Source organism: Nannospalax galili, unplaced genomic scaffold (genome assembly GCF_000622305.1).
Source record: "Nannospalax galili isolate Female #2095 unplaced genomic scaffold, S.galili_v1.0 scaffold571, whole genome shotgun sequence".
NCBI lineage: Eukaryota > Metazoa > Chordata > Mammalia > Rodentia > Spalacidae > Nannospalax > Nannospalax galili.
In genome coordinates, this window is record NW_008330297.1 from 2,350,761 (window position 1) to 2,367,253 (window position 16,493).

Here is a 16,493-nt window from a genome sequence, read left to right on the forward strand (position 1 = left end):
GTGTGTGTGTGTGTGTGTGTGTATATATATATATATATATATATAATATATATATATTTTATGTAACCTGCTTCAAGTTATTTCTGGAAAAATGTGTTAAAAATTGCCTCTCCTTGGAATAATAAAAATATTCCTTAAAAAAAAAAAGAATATTTGTAAAAGAAATCACCCATGACTATTACTATTATATAAATTAAATAAAATTTTAATCAATACATATATTTATTTAGCGCCTGTTATGGAAAGAAATTCCCACCAAAATCAATGTTTATATAACATTGAATTCTATAGCTTAGTGGAATATTTATCCTATGACTCTAATGAATGTTGTTTTATATAAACAATTAAAATTTTAAGGTTTTAAGAAGCACTTAATAGATTTAAATATATCATTTCAATAGATTTTAAGCTGTTTAGAGAATCCAAGTTTATAAGGCAGTATATATTTATCAGGTCTTTTAATATGTCAACAAAATGTTCACATTTCTAAATATGTACCTGTATATTTTAAGCAGCCATGCCAAAAAGTAAAAATAATTTTAGCATACAATAAAAATGAATGAAAAAACTGAAAAAAAATTAATTAAAATAAACTCTTTAGAAGCCATCTTAATTCCTTTAGGAGCAGCACTTTAAACAAATAAATCAGTGACACATTTACCAAATTCCTATTTGAATATTTAAAAATGCTAAACAGGATGCTAATGCAACATGATTATATAATAGTTTTATTTCAGGCTTTGGGCTCTGCAAATAGGTATGCACCAGATCCAGTGGGCCGTAATATGCCCCTAATGTGAATTTTATAAGACAGATTTTATCAGCAGATAAGCTTCGGAATCAAAGCATAACTAGGAAATCAGATTGTTTAACTAAAATTCTAAGGCTAGCAATACAGAAGGACTTGAGTAAATCTGTTTAACAATCAAATGATAGAAAACTGAAGCAAGAAGGTTTTAAGCTTAAAGAGAAACACTGAGAAGCCAAAGAGCCGGTTGTGAGGCTTTACACTAAGCTAACGCCATGCGACACCTGGGCAGCTGTCTTGCTCTTCGGTTTCTCAGGTGTAAGTGCTAAATCACTATTCAGAAATCCAAAAGACTACATGTTTTATAATAAGCCACAGACTGAAAAGTCAAGGTCTGGTGTGCAAAGTAAATAAGTTATGTGTTAGACTATTTGTTTCATTCACCAGTGATACAGTGGATAGAATATTAATATCTTAGTCATACTGACTGTCCTGAGCACTCATGAACACCCTCAGTTCAGAGACTCACTGGAAGGCCTCCGAGAATTCAGTGCTTGGTAAGCTTTATACATATGACTGACCATATCAAAAGGATACAAAGGAAAGTCAGCACAGGAAAATGGACCCTTGGGTCCCATCCAAGTGGACTCATTGATTCTTTAGCAACAGCAACACTGAAGGTAAGAAATGCTGTAGACCAGGGCATCTTGTTAGAGTCACTGCCTAAGGTTTTCATTCAAGCTGGTCACTTACACACTCTGCCAGACACAAACAGTCCCACACTCCCATCAGGGAAGCAGGTGCTCAATATAAACCTTACTCTTTGTACAAATAATGTAGGGACAGTGAACCACTCCCATCAGGGGGTGGTGGGGACCTTCCCCAAGTGTAAGTTCCAAGTTGTCAGGGGAAGGACCCACCTCAGAAGCAGGACTTTCTACAGATAGGAGTCTCTGGTCCTTTGTGCCAGCTCAGTTTTGTACATCAACTTATTTCAATTAGCTGCAATAAAGGACAGAGTTTGGGAACAAAATTCTTACTCTTAGTAGGTCACTTAAGTCCACTGTGCATCTGGGAAGCACTTTTATCTTGTAGATTTAAAGAATTTAAAGTATAACACCTTAGATCTGGGCACTGTGGTGCTCTCCTATAAACCCAGCAGAGAAAGGCCACCCTGCACTACATAGCATGGCGTGCATACTTAGTGAGACTCTGAATCAAAACAGAACAAAACCAAATACAAAAAAGAGTGGGGCTGGAGAGATAGCTCAGTAGTTAAGAGCATGGGCTGCTCTTGCAGAGGACCCGGGCTCTATTCCCAGCACCAACAAGGTGGCTAACAACCATCTATAACTCCAGTTTCAGGGGATCTACCGCACGTAGGCACAGTAAACATGCACATGAAATAAAAATAAGTAGAAAAACAAAACCAAAACAGGGCTGGAGAGATGACCAAGCAGTTAAGAACACTTGCTACCCTTGCAGAGGATCCACTTTGGGTTTCCAGCACCCATGTTAGACAGCTCACAACTACCTATAACAGCAGTTCCAAGGGATCTGACACCCTCTTCTGGTCTCTACAGGCATCTGCACACACGTTCACAGACAGACAGACAGACAGACAGACAGACAGACACACACACACACACACACACACACACACACAAATAAAAATAAAAATAAATTTTAAAAAAAAAGAGGAGCTTATTGGCAGTTAATGGTTGCTGGGGGAGGAGAAGTCATTTCCTTCAGTGGTGTAGCCACTAGTAATTTGTCCGTGATCCAATAATAGTCTCCCACCCATGCTCATTGGAGCAACCCTAATCAAATGCAGTAGGTCATAAAACAGAAAACAAATGGGACACGATAGGCTTTAACACATAAGACAGAATTCGTGGAATCCTGTGGGCAGGGTGTGAGGGTGCAGATAGGGGAGATCTAAATCAACACATTAAAATGTGTTGTATGAAATCCACAAAAATTCAATAAAAATATACATTAAAAAAGAGGACAAATGAAAGACACAAATGTAGGAAATGGATTCACTGGGAAGCGGGTTCCATGGGAGTGCGAGGGGGGTGAGAACGCATGATGTGGGGTGTGGAAATGACCAAGGTTCACTCATCATAGACGCATATGAAACCATCAAAGAATAGAAAACATTTTTAAAGGAAAAATCTAAAATGGCTATTGGTGGGCCCTTTAAAAAATGATGGGGCTGGAGAGATGGCTCAGCATCTCTGACTGCTTTTGCAAGCACTGACTGCTTTTGCAGAGGACCTAGGTTCGATTCCCAGAACCCACATGGCAACTAAAAGTCTACCATAACTACAGTTTCAGGGGAATTCGACACCTTCTTCTGAGCTACGTGGGCACTGCACATCATGGGTACACTTGAACACATGCAGGCAATACACTCATTCACATAAAATTAAAAAATAATAAATAAAATATTTTTTAAAATGACCCTCTGCCTGAGTTTGCATGGGACTTGTGTATGCTGACACCGTTGCCATAGAATCATATGAGCAGGGTCCCAGGAACTTCTAGGACTCTGTTTCCATAGAGGTCATACAGGAGGTCACGCACCTCCTCCCTGGCTCTGACAGTCTTCCTGCCCCCTCTTCCTTGATGGTCCCTGAACCTTGGGTGGGTGAAGTTTAATACAGGAGTCCTGTCAAAGGACCAGCATTCAGCAGCAGACTCTTGATCTCTATGCTTTGGCCATTTGTGACCTTTTGTGTTCCTGGCCCTCCACTGCATGAGGGAGCTTCATTAATGAAGCTGGGAAAATGCACAGCAGACCCCAATCTTATCTGAAGAAATATTGGCAACTGATCGCTGCCAGATGAAGAAGAGCTGACCTTCCTAAAACAAGGGACTCTAGATAGGCTGACTAGACTCAGTGGATGGACTTGCACTGGGGAATGTCTGGGGACACTGACTTGACACAGCAGGCCTTAACAGGGATGACAGTGTATATGGGTTCCAGTGGGGGCTATGGGAGGGTGCCAGTAGGGATGGGGGTATAAAGATGACTAAGAATGTTTAAGATGTTCTGTATGAAATACACAAAAATTCAATAAAAACAATTTTTAAAAATGACCCTCTAGCAACACATGATTTTAAGAAGCTCAGGTCTTATTTCCTTCTCCAAGCATTTTCTTTTTAAATGATGAAAAATCTGAATAAATAGTATTAATAAATTGAAGAAAGTCTGAGAAATCATTTAATCAGACCCTGATAACAGGTACTCTCACAAGTTTCTAATAGGGACATCAGCACACCCCCTCACCCAGCAGGACAATTAAAGATGCCTGTCACACTACACACATCTTTGCAAGTTTATATAGATATAATTGCATACATGGAAAGTAACGTGCAGCTTTTATCCCAGCCTTGTTTAGTGTCTGCTGGCTACAACCCAGATGTTCATCAATGGGTCACTATTTACACTGTGGTATAACTGTACAATGGATAACTCTGTGACTGTTTTTATAAGAGGAAGCTCTGATTTGTAAAACTTCCCTACATATAGTTGGAAGATAGGCATTGCAAAGAATATAGTATCCACACTGCACATTTATTACATCATGAAGGAGGTGAATGTAAATTCATTTGCTTAGCTGTGCATAAAGGAATTCTGAAAGGATACTTTCGACATTGACAACGGAAGCCGGGGGGAGGGGTATGTGGCAGAGGCAAAATTTAGGCTAATTCTGAGTATTTGAAAAGAAATTAATAAAAGCCAGTCGTGGTGATACAAGCCTTTAGTGCTAGCTTTCAGGAGGCAGAGGCAAGCAGATCTCTGTGAGATTGAGGCCAGCCTGGTCTACATAGCAAGTGCCAGGCCATCTGGGGCTACAGGGAGATCCTGTCTCAAAAAGAACCCCCTCCCCACAACAGAAATGAATAAAACATAGTGTACTTGAAAAGGAATCCTTTCTCTTTCAAGCTCAAGTTTTATTAACCCAGCACTTCATTTTTGCTTGTTTTGGTAAATTTCCAAAAGTCTGCAATTGTCCACAGCACAAGACTGCATTATTTTCCAAAGCAGATTCCAGCTCCTGCCTTCTCCACTTCATTTACCTGCCATGCTGAAGGGGTGTTTCCCAGGACAGCTCGGCAGTGCCCAGTTCTCTGTGGCCCGCTCCCTGTCCCCAGCTGTTTATGGAGATTACATGGGGCATTTTTGAAAGCTCCATGGAAGTAGGGGTTCTGTTTTGTTTGCAGTCTTATTTGAACACTGAAAAGAACGCCTGGCACACAGAACTTGTTCAGTAAGTGTCCACTGAGTAAATGGAGTCTTTTCTTCATCCAGTTTCTATAGGGCAGACACTAGCATACAAAGGGAGACACAGCATCGGTGTCCAGTATTTAGAAATACTTGCCATTCCTAGTATCAGCCCAGTAGAAGGGGCATTCTCAGCTTAGCAGCATTCCGAGAACTATTCTGAATTTCAGAATTATTTTGAATTTTAGAGAAGACAAGCCTACAGAGTGTTGTATAGGACAAAGAACCTTAGCTGTTCATATATTTAAAAATTTTTTTTTAATTTTGTGTGTATGCGTGTATTGCCTGCATGTAGGTAAGTGCACCAGTGTCGTGCAATGCCCATGAAGATCAAAAGAGGCTGTAGGATCCCCTGGGACTGGAGTTACAGACAGTCATTAGCTGTCATATGGGTGCTAGGATTCAAACCCAGGTCTTCTGCAAGAACAACCAGTGTTCTTAACTGCTGAGCTATCTTCTCCAGCCCCCAAAAATCACATTTTAAAATTATACATTTTTTAAAAGCTACCTTTAGTTACATGGTCCAGTGAAGGCTGAAGCCTTTCTAGGCCAACACTACACATTAGTAGTGATAATGAATGGCTCCTGCTGGGATGGTGGCGAACGCCTTTAATTCTAGCACTGGGGAGGCAGAGCCAGGTAGGTATCTGTGAATTCAAGGCCAGCCTGTTCTACATAGTGAGCTCCAGGCCAGCTGAGGTTACAGGGAGACCCTGTCTCAAAAAGACCAAAAGCAAAAAAAGAATGGCTCCCAGAGGGGTCAAATGAGCCCCAAGCATAATGTGTCCCAAAGCTACAAGGAGGAAACAAAGTTTTCTGTGCTGAAGATGCAACTGTTACTTTTACTTTCAAGACTAAAATTATTCTTAATTTCAGGAGTCTAGGCAGAGGCCTGAGGTTCACACTGTCTCTGTGCTATACCCGGGTAGAGCTGGCTCGTGTATGTTAGAGGGGTTTTGTGCCACAAGCCGTTCATAATGCTCAGCCGGGGCAGAAAACTCAGCATATCCTTACAGTAGTGTGCTGGTTAGTTTCTTCAACCTGACACAAACTAGAGTTACCTGGAAAGGGGCAACCTCAGCTGAGGAAATGCTTCCATTGGATTGGCTGTAGTTGTGTCTGTGAGGCATTTTCTTAATTGCTGATTGATGTGGGAGGGCTCAGCCCACTGCGGGCAGTGCCATCCTTAGGCAGGTGGGCTGGGCTGTATAAGAAAAGTAGATGAGCAGGTCTGAGAAGCAAGCTAGCAAGCAGTGTTCCTCCATGGTCTCTGCTTCAGTTCCTGCCTCCAGGTTTCTGCTTTAGTTCCTGCTCTGGCTTCCCTTAATGATGGAACTGTAAGCCGAAATCAACCCTTTCCTCCTCCACTTGCTTTTAGTTGGGGAGGGGGGGGTGTTTATCACAGCAATAGAAAGCAAATTAAAACAAATAGTAACTCAAAGTTACTGGGTGTTATCTGCTATGTCCCTCATTGTCATTTAAAACATCAGTGAGTGAGGGAATAGCCACTTACCTGAAAGAGCTGAACAGTCAGATTCCATTGAGGGTAAAATAAGAGCTTCCTGAATTAAGGTACCTGTGCAGTATCTAACTGGAAAGTTTCAGGGAACTGGTGGAAATTAACCTCAGCTGAAGCAGGACATGCTGGTGACAGAGCACCAGAAAGCACCAAACCTACCATTTGCAGAAGGCTGCACAGGAAATCCCACCTTGGTCCTGGCAATAGGCAATACTCTGTGTCCTCTCAGATCCCTTCTGAGAACAGTGGTGCAGGTCCAGAGGATGCGGCTCTAAAAGGGGGGAAAATCAGGTTAAGAATGATGCTGGAGGCCAGGTGTGGTGGCACATGCCTTTAGTCCCAGCACTGAGGAGGCAAAAGCAGGTGGATCTCTGTGAGTTCAAGGCCAGCCTGGTCTACATAGTGAGTTCCAGGATAGCTGGGGCTACAGGGAGACTGTCTCAAAAAGACCAAAACAACAACTAAAACAAAACAAAAACCAAAGATGCTGGAGGGAAGAGGGAGATGGCTCAGTGGGTTAAGTGCTTACCATGAAAGCATTAAGACAAGAGTTTGGATCCCCAGTACCCACATGAACATTGGCTGGGCATGGCAGCCGGCCCAGAATCCCAGCCCTCAGGAAGTAGAGATGGGATCACCAGAGAAAGCAAGACTAGTCAAACTGGCAAGCTCTGGGTTCAAGAAAGAGACTTCCACATAAGATGGAGAACCATCAAGGAAGACACGTGACACCAACCTCTGGCCTGCATGCACACATGTACATACAACACACATTCACATATGCAAAAAGCAGCTTTTGGAAATGAATTTGTCACTTATTTGGCATTTACCGAAGAAAAATACAAACATACATACAAAAGCTTGTATAGGCGTATTCATAGTATTATTCATAATAGTAACCAAACAACCCGAATGTTCACCAATTGATAAATATGTAAATGTGGAATATCCACACACTAAACTACTATTTGGCAATAAAAAGGAATGGTGTATTGGCACGGGCTACAGTACAGATAAACCTTGACATTATTTTAAGTGAAAGAAGCCAGTCACAAAGACCACAGAGCTCAGGATTGCATTTCGATGAACCGTACAGAAATTTGCAGAATAGGCGAATCCATAAAGAGAAAGCTGAGATAGCTCAGCAACTGGGGGGCGGTGGGGGGGACACAGGAATGCTTTGAGCTTCCTGTGAGGGTAAAGTAAGTGTTCTCAAAGTAGGGAGCCAGCAGCAAGATGGCCTTTCTTCGCAAGCGTACACAGCTGCTTGGGCAGTCAGCAAACCCACCCCAGGCCATCCACAGCCCCCTGGCCCTTCCTGGCTGCCATCTCCACACTGGTCTTTCTAGAAAGTCATGCTTCCACTTTCAACACTTCAGAGCTTCTTTGCATTTTAGGGCTTTCTAGGGCATTGATAAACTGTACATTTTGTTTCCTAGCACAGATAACTCAAATGAATGCAGACAGTTGCTCTCATGCAATTTAAGTCAGTGGGAAATTAAAAGTGTTCCATAACACAGTATTGCTGTTAGCAATATTATCATCTTCTAGGTCGTACTCAGCAGCACAGACAAGCAAGGTGTCTTTTATCTAGTCAGACTTAATGTGTGTGTCCTTGCCAAAAAGGAAAATAGGTAAAATGAGTGGATATAGAATGCAAATTCATGCTTACTGTTCCAAAGACTCTGTACACACATCCCAGAGTGGGGTCACAGGCAGAAAAGGCATTTAAGTTGTGTTCTAGTTTGCTACTCTGTTGCTGTGATGAAACACTGACCAAAACCAATTTGGGGAGGAAAGGGTTTATTTTCATTTACAGGTTACAATGAGTCATCTAGGGAATCCAAGGCAGGAACTCAAGATAGGAACCTGGAGCCAAGGCTGACACAGGGACCAGGAAGAATACTACTTACTAGCTTGTTTCCTGGTTTGCTCAGTTACTTTTCTTATGCAGCCCAGCCCACCTGCTTAAGGATGGCACCACTCACAGACATGCCCACAGGCCAATCTGACTGGAGATAATTTCAAAATTGCAGTTCCCTCTTCCCAGATGGTTTGACAAAAAAACTAACCAGCACAAATAGTGTCACAGTTCTGCAGTTAATTTTAATTTGAAGATTATGTTCCACGGACAACTTTATAAAGGAATAAATAATAAACTACTCGGAGAGTGGAGGGAAAGTACAGACCAAGCTGGGCCAATACAGAGCAGAGGTTCTAATCACAGATGCACAGGGAGACCTGGGCATGAAGAATGCCGAAGACATCGCCACACCTCCCTGTGCTTCAGTGTCCTCTATAAACTGGGCAATATGCTCACCAACATCATAAGGTCCCCTTAGAAGATTTTCTATTAATTGGAGGAATTCGTAACACCGGAATAGCACCTAGCACATAGTAAATATTACATGTATTTAGTAAATGAATAAAATCAAGATAGACCAAAGATAGCTTACTCATAAAATCTTTTAAAACGACTTAAATTGGGATGTGTTTGGCTCTAAGCTCTTTTGCTTCTATAGCAAAAAAACAAAGAACCCACAAAATTTTAAACAGTGAGAGAGCAAGAGAGAGAAAGAGAGAGAGAGCAAGAGAGAGAATGCCTATCTCTATTCACTTTAAGGAGACCCTTGCTGACACTTAGCCTTAATACTACTTCTTCGGGTCTCAAGAGGCATGAGCAACAGTGAGCCAGGTCGCCATCGTTAAGACCCCATCATAGTTTCTCATTTCAATGCACAGGAAGCCAAGGTCATGTGACCCTCAGAACTACACAGAGAGCCTTGCCTACCCTCACCTCTATTCCCACAGCCAGAGCAAGGGGGAGATGGTGCCAGATTAGAAGGCCAAATCCTCTAACATGGGGAGACGGCTGAAATACAGCCATATGAAAGCACTCATAACTCAGTGTAGTGAAATGCTTCTGTTTTTCAGTTTAATGGATCTGAGAGTCACCCTCTGGCAGTTTAGCATCTCAGGGGATTAAATAACTCAGAAGAATATTCCTACTTGTGTCAGTCATGCAGATGCTAAGCTCTTAAGACATTCTTTATTATAAAACGGACAACAGGTGAGCTTTCTCTAAAAGACTATTTAGAGAACAAACCTTATCGGAAAGGGAGCCTGTGGCCTTTCAGATATTCCCACACTGTATAAGGATGCCATGATGTGCTGAACTTCCGTGACTATTCCACACAGTCCTGGGACTAAGCATGTCCTAGTTTGTCAGACTTTTCCATTTTACTGAGCTAAGCACACTGTTCCGCTGATGGTAGAAATGGTATTGAGATAGTTAACTGACTAGAGCAATGATGTGAATTATAATCCACATGGGGTATTGCTACAGAAAGCACACATAGATGATTCTACTGTGGTTCTCAGGCACAGCATACAGTGTTCCACAATGGAAACAGAATTCCAGGTTAGCCCCTGTGCATAACAAACCTCAGCGCCTTAGAAGCCTTTCATGACCCCCCACTGCGATGATACTCCACATTTTGTTTTCATCCAGCAGCTCCCTAATTGCAATGATTTAGTCAACTGTTAGATAAAATTTCCCTACTTTTTCTGTGGGACTATAAGCTCCACAAGGAAGAGCTGTACTATTGGGGTTTAGACATGAAGCCTCACAGGACTGATGGTTGCACATAAGTATTTGCTCACTGAGTAGCTTCCCACTAAAAGCCATATTTTAAAATTTGGGCTTGGATCCACGAATGAGGGAGAACATACATCATTTGTTTTTGTTGTTGTTTTTCTGAGTCTGTGTTACTTCACTTAGTGTAACAGCTTCTAGAAATCCTTATACAGATCCTGATGTAACTGCAGGAAAGAGGAAAATGGAAGGCAACCAGGGAGGTAAAGGGAAAGAAGGAACCCAGGTGAGAAGACAAGTGTTCTAAGGGACACATGTGTAAAACAGGGGTAGTTAAAGGGGAGGAGAGAAGGAGAGCTACGCAAAGAACTATGGGAATAAAGGGGAAGAAGGAGCTCAAGAGAGGTGGGACCACAGCAGACAGGAATTATCAGGGAGAAATGGGGAAAATTGGGATGCTTTAAATGGGGAGGGTAGGGAGGGATGATAAGACAGGGAGAGAAAGAGGAGAGATAAATAGTGCCTAGCTAGTATAAAAAAACCAGAGGGAATTGTATTAGTCCAAAAACCTACTGAAAACTTACACATACAATATCCCTACATGAGTCTGTGAGTATAGCTGAAGGCTACATTACAAAAAACAGTGCTGGGCAGGAGAAACCTTCCTTTGAGTTGTTGGCCAGGGTAGTCCAAGAGACTCCCAAAATTACACAGGCTATTGCCACAGCCTTTGATGGCCTCCCAGAACTTGATGGTAAGACCCTACTGCTGAAGACAGGACATGCTTTGGACACAGGATTTGGAGCAATGGAGTGGGAACTGACCTGGAAGCCACCTCCCCGAAGGCGGCTCTCATAGTTTTGGAGAACACTATGAAAGCTGCTAAGGGAGAACATCAATCGATGATCCAACCCCAGTTTCAAGGCCTAAAAACCACATCAATAACCAGCATAGCAAACGACATAGGTGTAATAGTGGCACTTTTAACTTGGGGGTAATCAACAGGAACCTAATTGGACATAAAGCTCACTCAGTGGGAGGAAACTCATGTGCAGTACTGTAAACCTAGCCAAATATACAAAGCTGGAGAGATCATAGATCTTAGAAAAAACCCCAAGGCTGTCACATCCCTAGACAAATGTAATTTCTTACTATGTGCAAAATATGGATCCTTAAATTTATAGACAAGTATTCCAGTTAACACCCATCAAAGAAGCTTCTTTTCCAAGAGACAGAGATAATTACAGAGTTCCACAACTGGTCACACACAGATTGTCTGTGAAATGGCCAAGTCTAAGTGGCATATCTAGGATACAACCTCTATACCCAAGACTCATGGAACACAGAACAAGGGATGAAGAGAACACTAATGCATCTTTCAATTCTCATCAATGAAGTTCCCTCATGCAACAGAGGACCAGAGATGCAAAGGGTCACAAATGACCAAAATGCAGAGAATAAGAGTCTGCAGAGCGTGGGTCCTTGGACAGGACTCCTATATCAAAATCCACCCACCAAGGGCTCAGGGACCATTGCACAAGAGGGGGCGGAAAGATTGTAAAAGCCAGGGAGGAGGTACATGACCATATGGAAACAGTTCTACAGGTGCCTGGGACCCTTCTCATACAAATCTATAGCAATGGTATCAGCATGCACAAGACCCAGGCAAACTTAGGCAGATAAAAATCCAGCACAGACCTGTGGAAAAGAATACCAGGTCCCAGTCTTAGTCAAAGAATTATTGACAACTGATTACTGCTGGGTGAGGAAAATTTATCTTCTTAAAGGAAGGGACTCTAGGTAGGCTGACTAAATCCCAGTGGATGAACTTGCACTGAAGGACATCTGGGGACAGTAACTTTACATGAGAGGCCTTAACACAAATGTATAAACTCTAGTCGGGGGGGTATGGGAGGGTGCCAAAGCAGAAGGGGGTATAAAGATGATTTTGTGTATGAAACACACAAAAATTCAATAAATAAAAAAGAAGAAAAAAGTTGGGCTTAGTGGCACATGCTTGTAATCCCAGCTCTTGGGAGCTGAGACAGGAGGATCACAAACTAGGGGTTAGCCTGGGCAATATAGGGAGACCTTATCTCAAGAAAATAGTCATGGGGCTGGAAAGATGGCTCACCAGTTAAGACCAGTGGCTGCTGTTGCAGAGGACCTGGGTTTGGTTTCCAGCATCAACATGGGGGCTGACAATCACCTGCAATTCCAGTTCCAAGGGGATCTGAACCCTCTTCTTCTGACATCTACAGGCATTGCACAACATGGGTGCACTTGCTTGCAGGCAATGTACTCATACACATTAAAAAAATACATAGTCACTAGTCAGCTCTTTCTTTGCAAGAAAGATCAGAAGTCACTGAAATAATTTATGAAGAGGGAGAGGAACGGCAGTATTTTACTGCTTTGAAATTGCCCTACAAATGTGACACTCAAAATTTTCAGAGGTGAAGCCCATAATACATACTGAAGAGCATGGAGAAAAGGAGGGCAGAGGAGTGAGCCACTAATACAGGCGGTGCAACTCATGTAAAATTGTTCTAAGAACTCAAACTGTCTTTTCTAATTATAGACTCTTAAATTTAAAATACCTTGAAAGGCCACTCTGTACCTCCTTCTGCCCAACACAGAGTACATCCAAACCATCCCAGGAATAGGGGCCAGTTGTCTATTCATTTTCCAAGTCCGGAGAGAAGGTTTTAGGATATATTACAACCCCACAGCTTATAATCTGGGCTTTCTATAGTGTCTGTGAGGTCTCCCCCTGACTCAATCTGGCTTTCCCCCCCATGACACAAAGTTGTTATTATTACACTCAAACCTCTAAACTCTTCAGAGGAAGTCATAAGGATGCTGCATAGTCTAACAGTGAAAAATAAACCACTTAAAAAAATTTTTATCCCCCTTGTTTTTTAAAAATATTTTATTATTTTTATTTTATGTATATGAGCATATTGCCTGTATGTGTGTAAGTGCACCCGTGTTGTGCAATGCCTGTGGCTGTCAGAAATGGTTGTTAGCTGCTATGCGGGTGCTGGGACTCGACCTGGGTCTTCTGCAAGAACAGCCAGGACTCTTAAACACCGAGCCATCTCTCTACTCCCTTAAAATCTTTTTTTAACAAAAGAAAATACCCTTTTTATACTTCAACATTGACATTGAAAAAGTGTCTATTTAGGCTGGGTTGGTGGCACATGCCTTTAATCCTAGCACTTGTGAGGCAGAAGCAGGTGGATCTTTGTTTGAGGCCAGCCTGGTCTACATAGCAAGTTCCAGGACAACTGGGGCTACACGGAGAGCCTGTCTCAAACAAACCAAAAAAAAAAAGTGTTTATTTAAACTTGACTGGTGAGTAAAAACTCAAATTTTTAAAAATACTATTTTTTTCACATGCTAAATACTCTAAAAAGAAATAAAATTATCAAGCTGCTTTTCAGCTGATTAATAAAATTAATTTTAGATATTGCAAATATGAACAAAAATTTAGCTGGTAATATTATCCAGGACATGTTAAGAACAGAGAAAAATTAAAGACTTGTGTATGTGATAGTTAAGGGATTGATTGATTAAACTGTGGTAAATACAATGGAGTAATTAAATACTCCTTTACCATGTGGTTTGTGCTATATTCGTAACACAGAACAATGACAGGTGTCTGACTATATCCTGTTTCTTAAAGTTGCACATATAGCCAGGCGCGGTGGTGCATGCCTTTAATTCCAGCAGAGGCAGGCAGATGTTCAAGGCCAGCCTGGTCTACACAGCGAGTTCAGGCCAGCTGGGGTTACTGGGAGACCCTTTCTCAAAAAGACCAAAAAAAAGTTGCACATGTAAATATAAGTATGACAAAAGAAAATAGATTTATAAATGACTTTTACTTTCATCTATTCAGGCATCAAAGTTTCTTTTTCTTTCTTTTTTTTTTTTTTTTTTTTTTTTTTTTTTTATAGAGAGATCTAGTCTCTCTGTAGCCCCAGCTATTCTGGAACTTGCTACATAGATCAGATTGGCCTTCTCGAAGGGATCGACCTGCCTCTGCCTCTGCCTCCCCAGCACAGAGATTAAAGGCACGCACCAGCCACCATGCCCCACTTCAAATTTTATTATTTTTAGTTTATGTGTATGAGTGTATTACTTGCATGTATGTAAAGTGCACCTGTGGAGGTCAGGAGAGGGTGTTGGATCCCCTGGAGCTAGAGTTACAAATGGTTGTTAGCTGCCATGTGGGTGCTGGGAATTGAACCTGGGTCCTCTGCAAGAGCAGTCAGAGCTCTTAACTGCTGAGCCATCTCTCCAGCCTGCTTCAAATTTTAAACAGAGGTTGCTATTTGCAAAAGAAGAAGAAAATGGGACCAAATTTCCAAAACAGATTCCTAAATATCAGCTACTATAGTAAGTCTCTAGAAAAGAAAAAGGCTTATTATGATAAACAGTCTGTTTAATGTCACTATATACTAAGGACAGCAATGGTAAACCTCATTTTTGTTTGTGTTCACTACATGTTGGGCGATGGGGACTATTAAACAAAATTATTCATTCTTAGTATCTTAAAAGTTTTCTTTGGAGCAAGATGGCACTTGTGAGACCACCAAGTAGCAAAGCAGTTTGCCACTTAAATACAGCTTAATTATACAGTTGGTAAAGCAGAATGTACATATTTACTATGATTAGTATTCTTGCTCAAGTAAATCCCATGTTTGAAAATAGAAGTGAATCCAGGCACGGTGGACCTGCCTGTAATCCTAGCACTTGGGAGGTAGAGGCAGGAGGTTCAGGAACTCAAGGTCAACCTCAGATACATAGTGAGCTCAATGCTAGCCTGAGATACATGATCCTGTCTTTAAAAAAAATAAAAGCAGGGGCTGGAGAGGTGGCTCAGTGGTTAAGAGCACTGGCTGCTCTTGCAGAGGATCCGGGGTTTTGTTTCCAGCACCCACATGGCAGCTAACAACCATCTGTCACTCCAGTTCTGGAGGATCTGACTCCCTCTTCTGACCTCTGAGGGCACTGCACGACACAGGTACACTTGCATGCAGGCAATATGCTCACACACATAAAAATAATAAACATAAAACTAAAAAATAGAAATGAAGCTCAAAGTAAAAATGAAACAAGAAAGAAACAACAGATACAAAGAGAGAAATAAATTTAGCCTGTGGGTGAGGCTTATCATGTAGAAACTGCCAGGTGAAGCCCAGCTCTGCTCTGGTGGGACACTGATGGAGGACAGAGCGACAAGAGTGAATGTGGACTATAAGGTGACAAAAATCCTGCAGTGTATATACCTCAGGAGGTTAATACAGTTGTGAACAGCTGTCCTGAGCATCTCAGGAGGGCTCACCTTGCACTAACTATCCAAGAAAGAGGTCTCACTCTCACTCATTGCAGAGGAGCTCTCAATGGCTATTGTGTTACAATAAAAACAAATGTGTAAATAAATGCTAAATGTCAGGTTAAAACAGAGGGTTGGAAGCACTGAGCAAGGTAAATAGAAGGTTTTGCAGCTGAACATTAGAGAACCAAGCTGACCAGGTAAGAGGAAGAACAGGGCTGATTAATGTGTGACTATAACTGAAGTTGACCTGACCCCTGACAGCAGGGCCCTGTGCTTGCTGCTACTGGCCTCCCCACAGCTCTGCCAGGACCTAAAGGCCTGGATGCTCTAACACCCATCTCATAGATATTCATAAGGCTTCTTTAAAGTCCTCACCAATCCCACTGGGCTCCCTGCCTTGGGTCAATCCACTCTAATCTCTTTTCCAAATACTCAGCTTAGCTCCACTGATGTAACTGCTACTTTGCTAAATAAACTTCTACTTAACTGGTCTGACTCTTGACTGAGTTCATCCGTTCAGGAAGACAAGAACTGAGGGAGGTCCTTATGTCTCTTCCAAAACCTCTGTTACAAGTACTTGGTTAATAATCCAATTCCTGTAGTTACCGCATCCCCTCTTTCTGGTATTAGGAATGAAATCCAGGACATCATACATGACAGACAAGAGTTTTGGTACTGAATTATATTCCCACATTCACAGTCCCTTTTTGTCGTTGCTGTTTCTACTTGTGTGATTTTGGAATTGTGTGCCCTAGCCTTCTCACGACCTACAGCAATTTTATTCCTCTGAAGAAAGCTCTGTGTGTGTGTGTGTGTGTGTGTGTGTGTGTGTGTGTGTGTGGTGTGTACACAAAATGGAAGTAAAGAAATTGAGCTCTTAGAGACCCAGAGTTACTTGCTGTCCAAATAGAAATAATTAACATCAGGAAATAACTGGGAAAAAGGGAAGAAGAAATAAGGAAGTGAGCTAAGGGACATATTAGAAATTTTTAC

General features: G+C 41.8%; 1 protein-coding gene across 8 annotated transcripts in view; it reads right to left on the reverse strand.

The window, feature by feature from the left end:
* Nucleotides 1-16,493, reverse strand: part of Sgms2 (sphingomyelin synthase 2) — a 100,691-nt gene that overhangs the window by 57,602 nt on the left and 26,596 nt on the right. For 6 of the 8 annotated variants that reach the window (XM_008843663.3, XM_029568763.1, XM_029568756.1 and 3 more), the window contains exon 2: nucleotides 6,721-6,832. The exons of the other annotated variants lie outside the window; for them this stretch is intronic. The gene's annotated coding sequence lies outside the window, so the exon portion shown is untranslated. The remainder of the gene's footprint in view (nucleotides 1-6,720; nucleotides 6,833-16,493) is intronic. 8 annotated transcript variants of the gene reach the window in all.